This window comes from Pteropus medius, unplaced genomic scaffold, assembly GCF_902729225.1.
Source record: "Pteropus medius unplaced genomic scaffold, Ma_sr-lr_union100, whole genome shotgun sequence".
Taxonomy (NCBI): domain Eukaryota; kingdom Metazoa; phylum Chordata; class Mammalia; order Chiroptera; family Pteropodidae; genus Pteropus; species Pteropus medius.
In genome coordinates, this window is record NW_024340701.1 from 16,135,528 (window position 1) to 16,150,753 (window position 15,226).

The following is a 15,226-nucleotide window of genomic DNA, read 5'->3' on the forward strand; positions in this document are numbered from 1 at the left end:
CTTTACATGCAGAAGTTCTTGTGTTTACACCTCAGTGAAGCCATGGTCCATGGTCTATGGCCATGCCACCCTGAACAAGTCTGATGTCTGATCTCGGAAGCTAAGCAGGATCATGCCTGGTTAGTGCTTGGATGGGAGACCACTTAGGAAGACCAGGTGCTGTAGGCATAAATAAATTTTAAAAAGTTGCAAAGTACCTGTTTTATTAAAAAGTAAATTAACGCATAGGTAGGTGTGCTAGACACACAGGTAAAAATCTGGATCAATATTTACTATACTGTTTAATAATTCCCTCTGGGTATAGAATTAGAGGGGCATTTTAATTTCTAAGTCATTCATATCTATATGGTTTAAAATTTTCTTTTACAACAAACACAATTTGCTTTTTCAATCAAAACAAAAAAGTTCAAAATGTAAAATAAGAAAGCAAAAAAACATAGAAGCTGACAATAATAGCTAACATTTAATGAGAATTTACTATGTGGCAGGCACAGTTCTAAATACTTTATAAAGATTAACTTATTGGATACTCACAAAACTCTTTGGAGTATATTTTATCAAGTCTCCCTTTTTACAGATGAAGGCAGTGTGGTACAGAGAGGTTAAGTAACTTGCTCAAGGTCAAACAGTTACTAAGAGGTGGAGCCAAGATTTGAACCCATGTATGTCTGACTACAGAACCCTAGCTCTTAGGATTATGCCATCTGCCTATTAAGGAAAAATTAAAATATTTTAGAAAGGAAAAAATATGTTAGAAGATCCTAGTTCATGCCAATCCAGAACAGACTGGCTATCCATGATTATTGTACAAATTTTGAGCATAGAGTAATAATGATTGTGTCCCTTTATTGATTTTATCATATACTAGTTATCTGATTGAAGCATTTTACTTACATTATCCCTTTAAATATATGTTCAGAAACTTACATTATCCCTTTAAATATATGTTTAGTTTCAAAATATATCTGCAAAGTCATCATGTCTCATCATTTCCACTATTACCTCCATGTTCCAAAACACCATCGCCTTTCACCTGCACTGCTGCCATCAGTTCTTAATTGGTGTCCTTGCTTCCACCTTAATAGTATTCACAACCCAAGAGTCACAATGATCCTTTTAAAGGCATGACATGCTTCCCCTTTGTCAAGAGTCTCCAATGGTTTCCCCGCTGACTCAAAACAAAAAGCCAAAGTCCTAACAATAGCTTACATGACCCTGTATCACCTGGTTCTCCACCTCACTGAGCTCATCTCCCACCTCAAACCTGAAAGCAAGAAATTATTAAATCACCTTACAGATGTTAATGATCTGTAGGTGATTCTATTAGCAAATATTGAGCCAGGTATTCTAGTTTTATTTGACACTAATTATTGGATTCCTTGCATTACATTGCTCTAATAAAATGGTTATTTTTTTTTTCATTAATATGAGCATTCTTTTTGCTAGACATAACTTAGATTTCTCCTCTTTGGTTAGTAACTTAGTCTAGCATTGCCGAAAGTGCTGATAACATGCTTTGCCTTCTTTTGGAAGAGATGCCGGAGCTTAGGGTATATTTTTGTAAAAAGTCACAGAAATGAACATCCTTAATCTTTGCATTTGTATTTGACTTTAGAAAATAGATTTATTTTGAAGAATGATTTGAAACATAAGTAGACAAAACACTGTAAGATACCTAAATGTCAGATCACTGTTGTGTACCTGAAACTAATATGATATCGTATGTCAACTATACTTTAATAAATAATAAATTAAAAAAAAAGAGTTATGAGGGATCTATGGTAGTAGTAGTATGACTAGGTAATTTCCTGAACGATTACTTTGAAGGATCATGTAATGTGATGATAATGGCTTAGGTTATTAGACTCTTATTATGTGCCAGACATTTGTCTAAGGGCTCTATGTATTACTTAAATTTGCATATTACAGAAGAGGTACAGAGAGACTAAGTTACCCAGGGTCTCTCAGCTAAAATGTGTTAGGGCTGAGGTTTGAACATATACAGTCTAGTTCCAGAATCTATGCTCCTAACAATTGCACTATACTGTCCTTTGAAAGAGTTCAGAGCAGTGGGCTTCGAACTTTTTATTTTACACATCTTTATTCATAACCGACCAGAAGCCAGAATACATGAGAGCTCATTAATGTAGCCCATGCATATCGGCCTTCCTGGGTAGATTTCTAGCACTTGAGGCAATCAGCTGGTGCACAGAATCAGTGAGAAGACCGAAGAACAAGGCTCAGAAAAAAATAAAGGCAGAGATCAAGAAAAGCTGCCCAGCAGAAGCGTAATATGTATTTACGTATATGTATGCATGTACTATGTACTAATATATTATGGTTATATGTAAAACATATACAAAAAACTTTAAAATGATGAAATTAAAAAATAAACATAACTAAATTTCTAATATTTGGTTTGCTCCACCAAGATGGATGTCTTGAACATCCCCTGGGGAACACATACCTCAATTTAGTAAATAGCTTTAGGATACCATGGTTTTGAATTCTGGCTTTACCATTTATTACCTGAGTATTCTTGGCAAGTCATTTACTCTTTGCCTCTGATTCTTCATCTGTTAAATCAGGATAATAACACCTAATTTGCAGGATTGCATGGCTAAAATGAGATGTGTATAAAATCTGTAGTGACTGGCTTTGGGTAAACTCTTTACATATTATTTACTTTCCCTCATAATTTTAATTTCCATTATTTGTTTTATGGTCTGTGTTTTAAAAATTGTATTACTTTGTATATACTCCTATAATGAAGCTGGAGGCAGCTCTGCAGTTAGACTTGGTGCATCTAGATGGAGCCCGATCAATAGCTTTCTCATGCTCCAGCATTACAAACATGGTGCAGCTGTGTCTCCCTAACAGCAAAGAAAACTGTGGAGGAGACATTTGGAAGAACCTATGTGCATTTTACTCTGCGCAAAATACCATACAAAGTGAGAGGGAGTGAAGGAGGACTTAATGATTCTTCAGACACTTGAAAATGAATGGCCCAACTGTTCAGCAATTGTATGTCTGTTATCTGTTAACAGAAGCACCCTTTCACATCATCTAGTAGCCGCTGCTCTTTTGTGACTGGCAATCAGGCTTGAAGACTCTGCAAGTGAATTTTGAACTATTTTTTATGTATCTTTCCATGGGTGACTTTTTCCTAATAGGGTCCCTTTCTTACATTCAGTGTCATTTATTACCATTCACTGAAAATTTCACCTTTGATCCCAGCTCTGGGCTTCTGTTTATTTCTCTTCCTCTTAGAATGCTAAGCTTGTTGTGTTTCTTTGTCACAAAGTTAACTAGAAAATAAAGGCATATCAGTCAGGTTTATGACAAACAGATGACACCCTCCTTCCTGATAGGATAATTTGAGAAGGATTTACTTACGAAGAAATAAATTTCAAAGGTTTAGAAGGGGATTGGAGCAGCCACAAGGCACAGTGCAAGGACCCAGGACTAAAAGCAGTAGAGCAGTTACTATCCCTTGGCCCAAAGAGATGAAGGGATAGAGATTTTATTAGAATATGGAAGGGAAGAGAAGTGTGTAGAGTGGGCCACTTCAAGAGGAATAGTGAATTTCTACTGAGGAATAGCCAACCCAAGGCGACCTCATGGGAAACCATGAGAATAGTCTGACTTCACCCTACTCCCTCCCTCCATTCTCCAGCTGAGATTCCAATAGCCAAATCCTACCAGAAGCTAGAAGACGCGAGAGTTCATAATGTAGACCATACGAATCAGCTTTCCTGAGTAGATATCTAACATTTGAGACTATCAGCTAGTGTACAGAATGAGTGGAAATATTGGGGAATGAAGCTCATAAAAATAAAAAGCAGAGCTCAAGGAAGGCTACCTAGGAGGAACAATCTGGCTAGGACACCATGGCTGGATGTAGCCACTGCTCTCCTGAGACCCTTCTTGAGGAGTAAGGTCTTGGCGAGGGCGGGGTGGGGGTGGGGTGGCGAGGAGGAGTGCGGAGATCATTCAATTGTCTGAGGCTATTTCATCTACTAGTTCACCCTCATTGCCAAGGGGTAGAAACAGGGAATATTGCCTCAGGCTTCCCTGGTAGGAACTGGGCTCCTGCCTTCTTTCAAGACTCACAAATTTGAGGATTTGTAAATATTAAGAAAGAGCTCAAAAACAAGGCAGGTCGAATGGATGGAAACTAGACTTTTGGTGGTAAGCACCCAATAGAGTATAGAGATCACAAATTATAATGTTGTACACCTGAAAATTATATCATGTTATTAACCAATGTTATCTCCAAAATAACTTTTTAAAGGTGGTTCTCTGTCTCTAAAAAAGACAAATCTCCATTAACAGATGATGTCCTAAATCTCCTTTATTAATCTGCAACAGTAAGAGTACTAGTACTAGACAAGACTACAGAGATTTGTTTTTACTTCTAGTTCTCTGTCTTCTCTCCCTCATTTCCTTCTTTCCTGCATTTTCTGATCTTAGTAAGGTCCACTTATCTCTTTAGATCTTTGTATAAGAGAGCAGGACTAAGATCCTCAAATATAGTTGGGGGTTCAAATGCTGGGCAACCAAAAATAAAATAAGCCCACCTAATAGAATGCCTTAATCAATGTTTTCTTGATAGAAAATGTATTAGGCTATTAATACCTAAACTTCATTGAACATGTATTTCTCTCAATGCAATGCTGGTTTTTTTTTTTCAGCTGCTATTTATATAGGAAACATTTGTATTTATGGTCCTAAAATGCAGTGTAACATTTTTTAATAGAGTAATAAATGAGACAGACATAAGAGACACTTGCACAGTGTGTGTCTTTTGGTGTGCATTCACAAAGGAAATCGATATTCTCACCCTCTGAGAAGTCCATTCACGTTTATTTTCCCCCAAACCTCTTCGTCTCCAGTCTTTAAACTTGTTTCTTTGTCCTTAATCATCTGGCAAAACCACTAACCATTGCTTGTGACTTGGTATAGAACCATGCCTTGCAGTTTCTCTCCAGGTGTAATGCCAATGAGGTGTACTGCTTGAAGTTCTGTCCACTGGGAGTATTTCCTTTCTTCACCCCTCAGATTTAATATAGATGCTGAATCCACAGTGAATCTTGTATTATTGGATCCAGACCAATCCAAAATTTCATTTTTCATTTTTGATCAAGCATCCTTATACTCTATTCTCATACACACTTCCCCAGAGTTTTTCCAATATAAACTAGAAATCCAGGAATTCTTTGGCCTTCTCTGGCTTTTGACTTTGTTATTGCCAGGGTCATGTGGAAATCTGACAATCTTGGGAATTGGTGGGGGGTGGGGGAAGAAGATGAAGAGAACTTGCTTTATCTTACAAGGTAACTCCCTTAGGTAAAAAGAGCATCTTCAATCAAGGGAAGAACTGTTTAATCAGACAAGCTAGGAGAGATTTCTTGAGCTGGCAAGGGAGATTCAATGAGAATTAAGGGTGCAGCATTCTTAGGGTCCTCTAAATCCTCTCATATATTTCCATGTCGATTTTCCAGCTTTCAGTCTAACCCAGGTAATGCCACAATATACACCCAAGAAACCTGTCAGGGCTGTGAATACCACTGATATTGTAATGCATCAGCACACAGGATCAAACCAAAGGCTGAGTTTATCTTTGACCATCTCAGATCTGAGGTAGAGGCCTTTTTTCACCATTAAGCTATTCATTATAAGAAGCAGCCACTTCATTGGCTGTCATTGAACTCCTCATGCCCTTTATACTAGTCTCCTTAAATAGTACTTTCTATCAGCATTCCAGGTGACCATAAGCAATTGTTTAATCAGCTACATTTCTAAGGGGTGGGGGTGGGGGTTAATATCAGTCAACCAATCCCGGTTTTATCACTTTTCCTTGAGGGTCAGTTGCCTGCAGCTCACCTTGTGGTACCAACTTCCGAATGAGTGTGAGTTTTTGCGGTGGGGGAGGATTTAGCAGGAAATCATCAAGAAGCTCATAGAATTAACAAAAAGTCTGGAGAAGAATGCTTGGGCAATGAGGGAAAGACTAGGGAGATGAGGCAGGAGACTGGGTTAGGAATGTTGTTGCTGATTTTGCTGTAGACCGTAGCCACCAGGGGGCCTAATCACTATGACAAGAGTGTGCTAGCCAGTGGACACAGCCAGAAATGCTGGTAGATTACAGCATTGTAAATTTTACCTCACTGGCTCTTTAGGCCTTCAAGATTCAAAGCCTCAGGTGAGAGCATGTGCTAAATCATGTGCCAATAACCTGGCTTTGAAGTGGGTGGAGAGAAGGAGGGAAGATTTTTATTCGAAGATTAAGATGCTACACTAAGACTCACACAATGAGAACTGGAGGGGTTTTGGTTGGTGGGCAGTGAAAACCCCTCCTTTTCTGTCAATAAGTAATGGAAAGAGCCTTCACTAGGAGTCCAGAAGCCTTTTTCGATTTCTCACTCTCACTTGCTTTCTCTCTCTTTCTACCTCTCTACCTGATTTTGAGAAAGTCGCCAAACTTTGCTGGTCCTCTGGAGGAGAAAGTTGGACCAAAATATGCAGAGTCTATCTATATCTAAGATTCCATGATCTCGAACATCTCTAGAATCTAGTAAAGAAGGTACTATGCTTACATTAAAAGTTTAATAAATGCAGTCTAAAATCTAATGAATAGTTTTAAATGATCATTTCGACTTAGTTTCTCATTGTATATGAAACTTCTTCATATGTGAGAAAGTCATATTTGTGGAGTTCCTCCTATAATATTAGCTTTTGAAGCATTTTAACCTTAATGCCTCTTGACAGTTCATGTTGATTTTAATAGCTTTCTCAGTACCCCCCCAAGTTAAAAAGCATATAAAAATCAAGGTGAACCTTAAGAAAAACAGTGATTAAGGAAGTTAATATTCCAGAAGGCCTTGCGGTCTTATCAAGGTTGGTGCATCAGTTTTGCTTTAAATCTCTTATCTATCTAATTATTTCACCACTTTGATTAAATGAAGCTAAAATTGGTATTGATGAAAGGAGAAGGCACAATCAAAGAAACAGATAAGCAAATAATTGAATGCAAATAACTCTTAATTATACTCACTTAATAAAGTTAAAGAATAGGGTCAGATGTCAAAATTACTTTGTCAAATCAAAGGGCACTGTCGGGATGAAAAAAAATAGCATAGAATGTTCTGAAAATTGTAGTCATTTTCAAAATTGTTAAACACCTTTATAGAAGTTTGATTCCAAAACAATCCTGGGTCATGAATATGTTCAGACCCTTCAATGGAAACCCAATCCTTTGCATCCCTCCATATGTCTTAAACATTTGTAGAATCTTACTAATATCCTCAGGCCTCCTCAAACACAAAGAAAAGTGTGGGCTTCCAGGTATGGCAGGTATACCTGGCAAGTTTAAAATGTTCTCCCATTTACAATTGTAATAGAAAAACTCACAAATAGCTTTCACTTTAAGTTGATCAGTTTCTTCTAAATTCAGTAACGCATTTACACTTTGCCCCCTACCTAACTCAGGGTTACCTGGATTATTCTCCTTGTCTAGTGTTCTGCTGCTGTGGTACTTAAGAACAAACATCTGGTAACAATATAAACTAACATATGTGCAGAGGAGATATTAACAACACGTTTATTGCAGAAAAAGAGCTTGTGGATGGGAGGAGAGCCAATGATGTCATTAGAAACTGAAGGTGATCATGATACATTCATTATTCTCATATGAACTTTTAAAAATATATTGCCGATATCTCCAGAGTTATTCTGTGTTCAATTGATCAGGGACACCTACTTTAGAAAATGACTGGATTGTTTTCATGCCCCTCATTGCTTTAAACAAACAGACTGCAATTGTAAATTTTAACAGGCAAAAAGAGTAGTGGCCGTGGTAGCAAAGAGATTTTAATGATTCATTTTTATTATACTGTTTCATTATACTGGAAGAGAATAATGACCCTTGGCATTTATAGTCCCATGTATTTTTAAAGAATTTAACAATCGTTAATTACTTTATCTCGTTGCCATCTCAAATGGGATAGGTTAGTTAGTATGGCAGGGTTATAGAAGGAAAATAGTATCAGACAATAAAAGATTAGAAACTTGAAAAGTTAGGCAGTTGAAATACTGAGAGAGAACAAAGTCCCTGGTTTTCCCATCATTTAGGGGAAAAACAAAAAGAGAGAAGAAAACATTGTAGGTCCTCACTGAGAAACATTGTTTTAGTTTCTGATTTTTAATTAGTTTAGAGGACAATGGATAAAAAAATGGGGCACCTCAACACTTTTATTTCTAGGAAATTGACTATAATAAGCCAACTGAGATAGGGGTGGGAGAATCTCACCATGTGTACTGATGCTAGTAACTAATGAAAGCTAACACTGAACACTGAGCCAGGTACTATGCTACAGTACTATATATCCATTATCACATTTCGCCTTTTCAACAAAGCCATGATAGGAGCTGTTATAACCACCAGTTAACAGAAGAGGAAACTGAAGCTTAGAGAGGCTAAGTAATAACTCTCCGACCTTGACTCCCAAATCCCTGGATCAATTCTCCTTATATGCCTTCGAGATGCTTTGCTTATTTCTTAATGGCAATACACTAGGTAACAACTGAGGATGACCTGGCAATCCATTATCTCCTTGGTTCTTTGGAAGAATAGGTGGTGAACTCCAGCTGAAGAATTCTGGAGGATGAAATTGGTAAACATAAGTGCCCAATCTTCATGATTTGGGCTCCAAATAGTCAACAAAACTCCAAGAGAAAGGCTTGTTTCTCTCTCATTTTGGGAACACGATTCCCATAGTCTATCTTCTGGATCCTGGGTAGGTCCCAACTTTATAGGCCACAGAATTTTTAACAGTGGAATAGCCTTAAGAGAAGAAGGCTGTGTTTAGCCAGTAGTTTAAGATGAGGGCAGAGCACTTGCTTAGCAGAGGTGGCCTAATAAAACGACCATGGACAGATCAAGAGAACTTCCCAAGCAGTGTCTGGTGGGAGGCACCAACCATAAAGATGACTGCACGTTTCTCCAAGAACTAGAAATAGGCAGGGGAAGCATTGACCAAGCAGTGATTTTAAGGACATCAAGGATATGTGTCCTGAACTCATGAGGGAGAATATTGCTATAGAAATTATTATTGGGACTGTGCTTCTTGGACAAGCCTTGGGCAGTAGGAAGCAATGCCAAAAGCCTCACAGGGGCCCCACAGCACTCATAATCTAGAATCCTGGCAATCCTAGGGAGTATCAGGGATGATCGTTGAGACACTGGGGGACTTTGAACCTCTGTGAGTTCCCTGTTTGCTTAATGCTTAATAGCCTTTGGTCTACTAATAAATCTTTATGCACAGCTTGACCCTGTGTTTCCCAGGGGAGGAACTGGAATCAGCCTACGAGGAAAGAGATGGCTCTATGATTCTTTGTGGGAGCTTGAGAAAATAAAAGGGCACCCACGAAAGATAACCTCACCTTTTGCATTTCATTTGCCTCTGACACAAAGGTTAGATCATTAACCATATTTATGCACCCTTTTTCTACCTCATAAATGATGTGTTCATTTCCTGGTCTTCTCTTCCAATGCCCCAATTTCCATATCACAAAATAAAAAACACTAGGTATGAAACATTGAGATTTTTTTCTCTATCTAAGTTCTGAAAAATTCTAGGCTCTACTTAAAATCAACAACTGCCAGAGTAAATGATTAACAGAAGAGCGACTTCAATAAAAATATGGTTTATATGGCAAGAGAAAAGAGAGATTGTGTTTGAATTTGATGATCAGTATTTCATGCTCCGGTTCAGAAGTTTGGTCTTCATGTAGGACCCTGTTTATCTTTTTCACATGCCTCAATTAAAGTGATATGGTGGGAAAAGGGGTGGAGAGGGGATCAGACATAGTCTTCACTGATTTCACAATTTCCCCAGGACCTGCATGTTTAAACAAATACTTAGCAGTGATGTAGCAAGAAAACACCCCTGAATCAATATTTTGACTAAGTCTCATTACCATCTGTTAATTAAAAAGCAATTTTCACGTTATCTGTAAAGCAGGGGCTCTGTGGGTAACACATTTACAAGTGGAGAAGGGAATAGTAGCCAGCTGTTGGGTGATTTACTTCACTATCATAATTCTCATTTATTTCCTTTTGCCAATTGCCATGTAGGTCCATATAATAATACGTTCTTACAATAGGACAGAGCTTTACAGTTTATGAAGCATTCCAGGGACATTAACACAAAAGAATTTTGTGGATTCTTCAGCAAATTGTATATGATCTAGGACATTAACACAAAAGAATTTTGTGGATTCTTCAGCAAATTGTATATGATCTAGGACATAGAGGGCTCTTAAGAAAAGGAAAAGTGGACATCCATGTGCCCCAAAGAAAAACTCCCAACCTAAGCCTATACTTTGAACAAATGGATCATAGACCTAAATGTAACTTGTAAGGCTATAAAACTTTCAGAAGACATAGGAGAAAATATTTGTAACCTTGGCTTAGGTAAAGAATTCACAGATATAGCATCGACATTACAATCCATAAAAAGAAAAAAATGGTAAGTTGAATGTGATCAAAAATACTCCTCCAATAGAATGCAAAGATAAGCTACAGACTAGAATAAAATATTTTTAAATCATATATCCAATAAAAGTCTTCTATACAGAATATATAAAGAGCTCTCAAAATTAAACAATAAGAAAACAAACAACTCAATTAAACAATAAAGTAGGCAAAAGATTTGACATATACTTCACCAAAGAAGATATATGGATGGCAAATAAGGACAAGGAAAAACGTTTTAAATCATTAGCCTTTAAAGTAACGCAAACTAAAACCACAATTAGAAACCACTATATACCTATCTGGATGGTAACAATGAAAACTACTGACAGTTCCATGTGATGACAAGAACTCAGAGCAACTGGAGCCCTCATGCATTTGAGGGAAGACTGCAAAATGGTATAGCCACTCTGGAAAATATTTTGGCACTTTCTTCTAAAGTTAAACATATACCTACCATATAATCCAGTCATTCTACTCCTAAATATTTATCCTAGAGAAATAAAACTTACGTTCACACAAAAACCTATACATAAATGTTTGTATAAGCTCTATTTATAAATATCAAAACCAGGAAACAACCCAAATGCCCTTTAATGGGGGAATAAACAATGACATATCCATACAATGAAATACTACTCAGCAATAAAAAGGAACAAACTAGTGATAAACACAGCAATACAGATGAATCTCCAAGGCATTATACTGAGTGAAAGAAGCCAGTCTCAAAAGGTTACATATTGTATGATTCCATTTATGTTATATTCTGGAAATGGGAAAAGTATAAGAAAAAGAGCATAAAGATCAATATATCAAGAATTAGTGGTGAAAGGAGGGTATTACTACAAAAAGATTTAATGGGGAGTTTTGGGAGGAGATAGAATTGTTCTGTATTCTGATTGTGGTGGTGGGGACACGAATCTATATGTTGCACTCATAGTACTGTGCACCAAAAAAAAAAAAATAAGTTTATCGTAAGATAATTTTTTTTGTATGGACATATACTTGATTTTTTTCGGCTTTATTGAAATATAATAGACAATTAGTTGTTCCTATTTACATTATACAATTCAATGAGTTTTTGTTTCAATTATAGTTGGCATACAATAATATATTAGTTTCGGTTATACAGCATAGTGACTAGAAATCTATACAATTCACAAAGTGATCATTCCACTAAATCTAGTACCCCTCTCCGCCTTACATATTTTTTACAACATTGTTGTCTATTTTCCTTATGCTACACTTTGTATCTCCATGTCTATTTTGTAACTATCCATTTATATTTCTTAATCCTTTTGCCCTTTTTTGCCATCCCGCCAACCTTCTCTCATCTAGTAGCCTTCAAAATATTCTCTGTATCTATGAGTTTGTTTCCCTTTTTGTTGTTGTTTATTTCGTTCTTTAGATTACACATGTATGTGAAATCATGCGATATTTGTCTTTATCTGACTTATTTCATTCAGCACAATACCCTCTAGGTCCATCAAAGCAATATCTTTTTCCATCCCCTCCCTTTTAGTCTGTGTGTGTCTTTTAATCTGAAGTGAATCTCTTGTAGGCAGTATTTGTAGGAGTTTTGCTTTCTTATCCATTCAACTTCCTTGTGTTTTGGTTGGAATACTTAATTTTTTTTTTCCATTTGAAGTACTCGTTGATAAAAATGTAGTTATTACCATTCTTTATTCATGTTTTTGATAGATGGTTTTCTTAAAGAAGTTCCTCCAACATTTCCTCTAATAGTGGCTTGATGTTGATAAATTCCTTTAGCTTATTTTTGTCTGGGAAGCTCTTTATATGTCCGTTGACTTTAAATAATAGCTTTGAGGGACAAAGTATTCTTGGTTTTAGATTCTGGGTTTTCATCACGTTGAATATTTAATGCCAAGCCCTTCTGACCCACAGAGTTTCTTTTTCTTTTTCTTTCTTTCTTTCTTTTTTTTAAATGCCTACAGCACCTGGTCTTCCTAGGTGGTCTCTCATCTAAGTACTAACCAGGCCCTACCCTGCTTAGCTTCCGAGATCAGACAAGGTTGGACACATTTAGGGTGGCATAGTCGTAGATCCTGCAGAGTTTCTTTTGAGAAATCAGCTTCTAGTCTTATGGGTGCTCTCTTGTAGGTAACTAACTGCTTTTCTCTTGCTGCTTTTAAGATTCTCTCTTTGTATTTAAACTTTGGCATTTTAATTAAAATGTGTCTTGATGTGGACCTCTTTGGGTTTCTCTTTCTTGGGACTCTCTGAGCTTCCTGGAGTTGTATGTCTATTTCCTTCACCAGGTGAGGGAATTTTTCCATTATTATTTCTTCAAATAGCTATTCAACTTTTTGTTTTCCTTCAGGTACCCCTATGACACGAATGTTGTTACCCTTAATTTTGTCCCATAGGTTCCTTAAATTATTATTATAGTCTTGGCTTATTTTTTCTTGCCATTCTAATTAGGTGTCCTTGGCTTCTCCATCCTCTATGTCGGTGATTCGTTCCTCTTGTTTATCCACTTTGTTTATTCCATCTAGTATACTCTTCATCTCAGATAACGTGTTCTTCATATCTGACTGGTTCTCTTTTATAATTTCCATTTCCATTTTAATGTTTTTTTAAAAATCTCTGTTAAAGTTCTCACTGAATTAATTCATCTACACTTCCCCTAAGTTCATTGAGCATCTTTATAGCCAGTGTTTTGAACTTTGCATCTGTTAGATTGATTGACTCCATTACTCCTGGATCTCTGTTCTGTTCTCTCATATAGTTTCTGCTTCTTTGTCTTCCCATTTTGGCGGTCTTTCTGTGTCTGTTTCTATGTAGTAAGCAAAGCTCTTAAGTCTTCCAGTCTCTTTAGTGTGGCTTTGTGAAGTAGGTGTCCAATGGCACAGTCCTGAGGAGGGTTCAGCAGCAGGCCAAGATTAGCCCCAGCCTATGCCCTTCTGGGGCCATCTGTTAAGATTCGGCAAGCAATGCGCAGATGCTGTGCTTATAGTTGCCTCAAGAGGCCACACCAGAAACCAAGGCCAGCTGCCTCCGGTGTGAGTCTTGGCGCTGCTCAGCAAGGACCACCAGATTTGTCAAGGACACCACTGGATATGACTTGGGTGGGGCCGTGAGTTGGGGGAGGCAGAATTTCAGGGAATCCTCTGGGTGGAGCAACCTCTATTATCCAGTTTGATGACATTTGGATATGGTGGTACTGTGTCTGCACACTGGGAAGTGGGAGGGCTCAACATAGGAAAAATGGATACCATTGACACTTCTGCCCAGGAGAGAGCCTCGCCTCCGGTCCCCACTCCTTCAGCTCAGTGTACCTGGTGCCCCCTGAGCAGCCAACCTGGCACTGGTGCTCATACAAGCAGGTCTGTCATTGCGAAAGTCCACTCGCAGACACAGCCTCTTTAAGAGGCATCTGCAACTGCCAACTGCTGCTGCCGACTGCTGATGCCGTCACCTCTGTTCCACTCAGCCGTTCGGGACCAGCAGCCTCACATCTTCACCCCTTCCTGCCTTCTACCATTGCAGGTTGATTAATTATTTCTGTCTCTAGTCGTAGTGCTTCTGTTCATCTAGATCTCAGGTGACTTTACTTGCTATTTGGTCTGTGTTTCTGTCACAACTTTGATTTGGTTGCAAGAAGGATGAACAAAGCCTCTATCATCTATGCCATTTTTTTCTACCTCTCTATTGTAAGATAATTTTTAAAAATTAAAAATAAGAAAACATACGAAGTACATTCATTTAACAAAAAATTTAAAAGATTAAGGAGAGAAAAAGAATACTGTTTCCATTTGCAGATAAGGAAACTGACTTGCTCAAGGTCATTCCACCAATAAATGATAGGCTCTGAACTACGAATACAGCTTTGAAGGACATTATTCTTTCCCTGTTGTTACATGAGAAATAAACCTTCAAAAACCTAAGCCAAATTGTGTATCAGCGTGTATTTAGTTGCATGTAACAAAATATCCAATTTAGAGTGACTTAAAGAAAAAGGACATTTATTATTTTATATAACGAGGTGTTCAATGGTAAGGATAATCATGAAGTTGGTTGTTTTTACAAATCAATGATGTCATGAATGACCAAGATTTCTTCCTTCTTCCACTCTGTCAAATCATAGCTTCATTCTAAGGCTACTTCTCTTCATGTTCATAGACAGTATGGCTATTGGATGCATGCATCTGTGTTCATATCCAGTGGAAGAGAGATCACCAGCAATAACCTAACAGAGCTTGTAACTAAATATGTGCTGCCTGAAAATGCTGTGGTTTCTTAGGGTCTTAAGGATTCCAGGTAACCAGCTATAAAAAGTATTTATGCAATTAGTAACACTGAGATAAACAGAGCTTCTCACTGCAGTAACAGCCATTTGTCTTTTTTGTACAGAGCTCAAATTTGCAATAGATCTTTGGCAATAGCTATGCTGAGGATCTCAGACACTGTGCCTCATGTTTGTTTAGCATGCTAAAATTTCCCAAGCAGTGTAATGGCTCATTTATAAAACCTTTAGTTAAAGATATGAGGATTCTGAGGGTTTTAGAGGGAGTCAAGTGACTTGGCTAAATTCACCATCAGTTAGCGATTCAGCCAGAGGTCACATTCGATCTTCAAACATTCTTTTCATAATTCTTTCCTTGATATCATATTGATTCCCTCTTCAGTGCTTAAATTTCACTAGGGAGGCACAGTAGCAATTTTGAA

At 37.5% G+C, this 15,226-nt stretch overlaps 1 long non-coding RNA gene and 1 pseudogene across 1 annotated transcript in view; both read right to left on the reverse strand.

Moving 5' to 3' along the window:
- The window catches only part of LOC120622666 (uncharacterized), a 201,254-nt gene that overhangs the window by 4,580 nt on the left and 181,448 nt on the right, over positions 1-15,226 (reverse strand). The gene's annotated exons all lie outside the window — the stretch shown is intronic.
- LOC120581336 (uncharacterized) lies at positions 12,484-12,602 on the reverse strand (annotated as a pseudogene).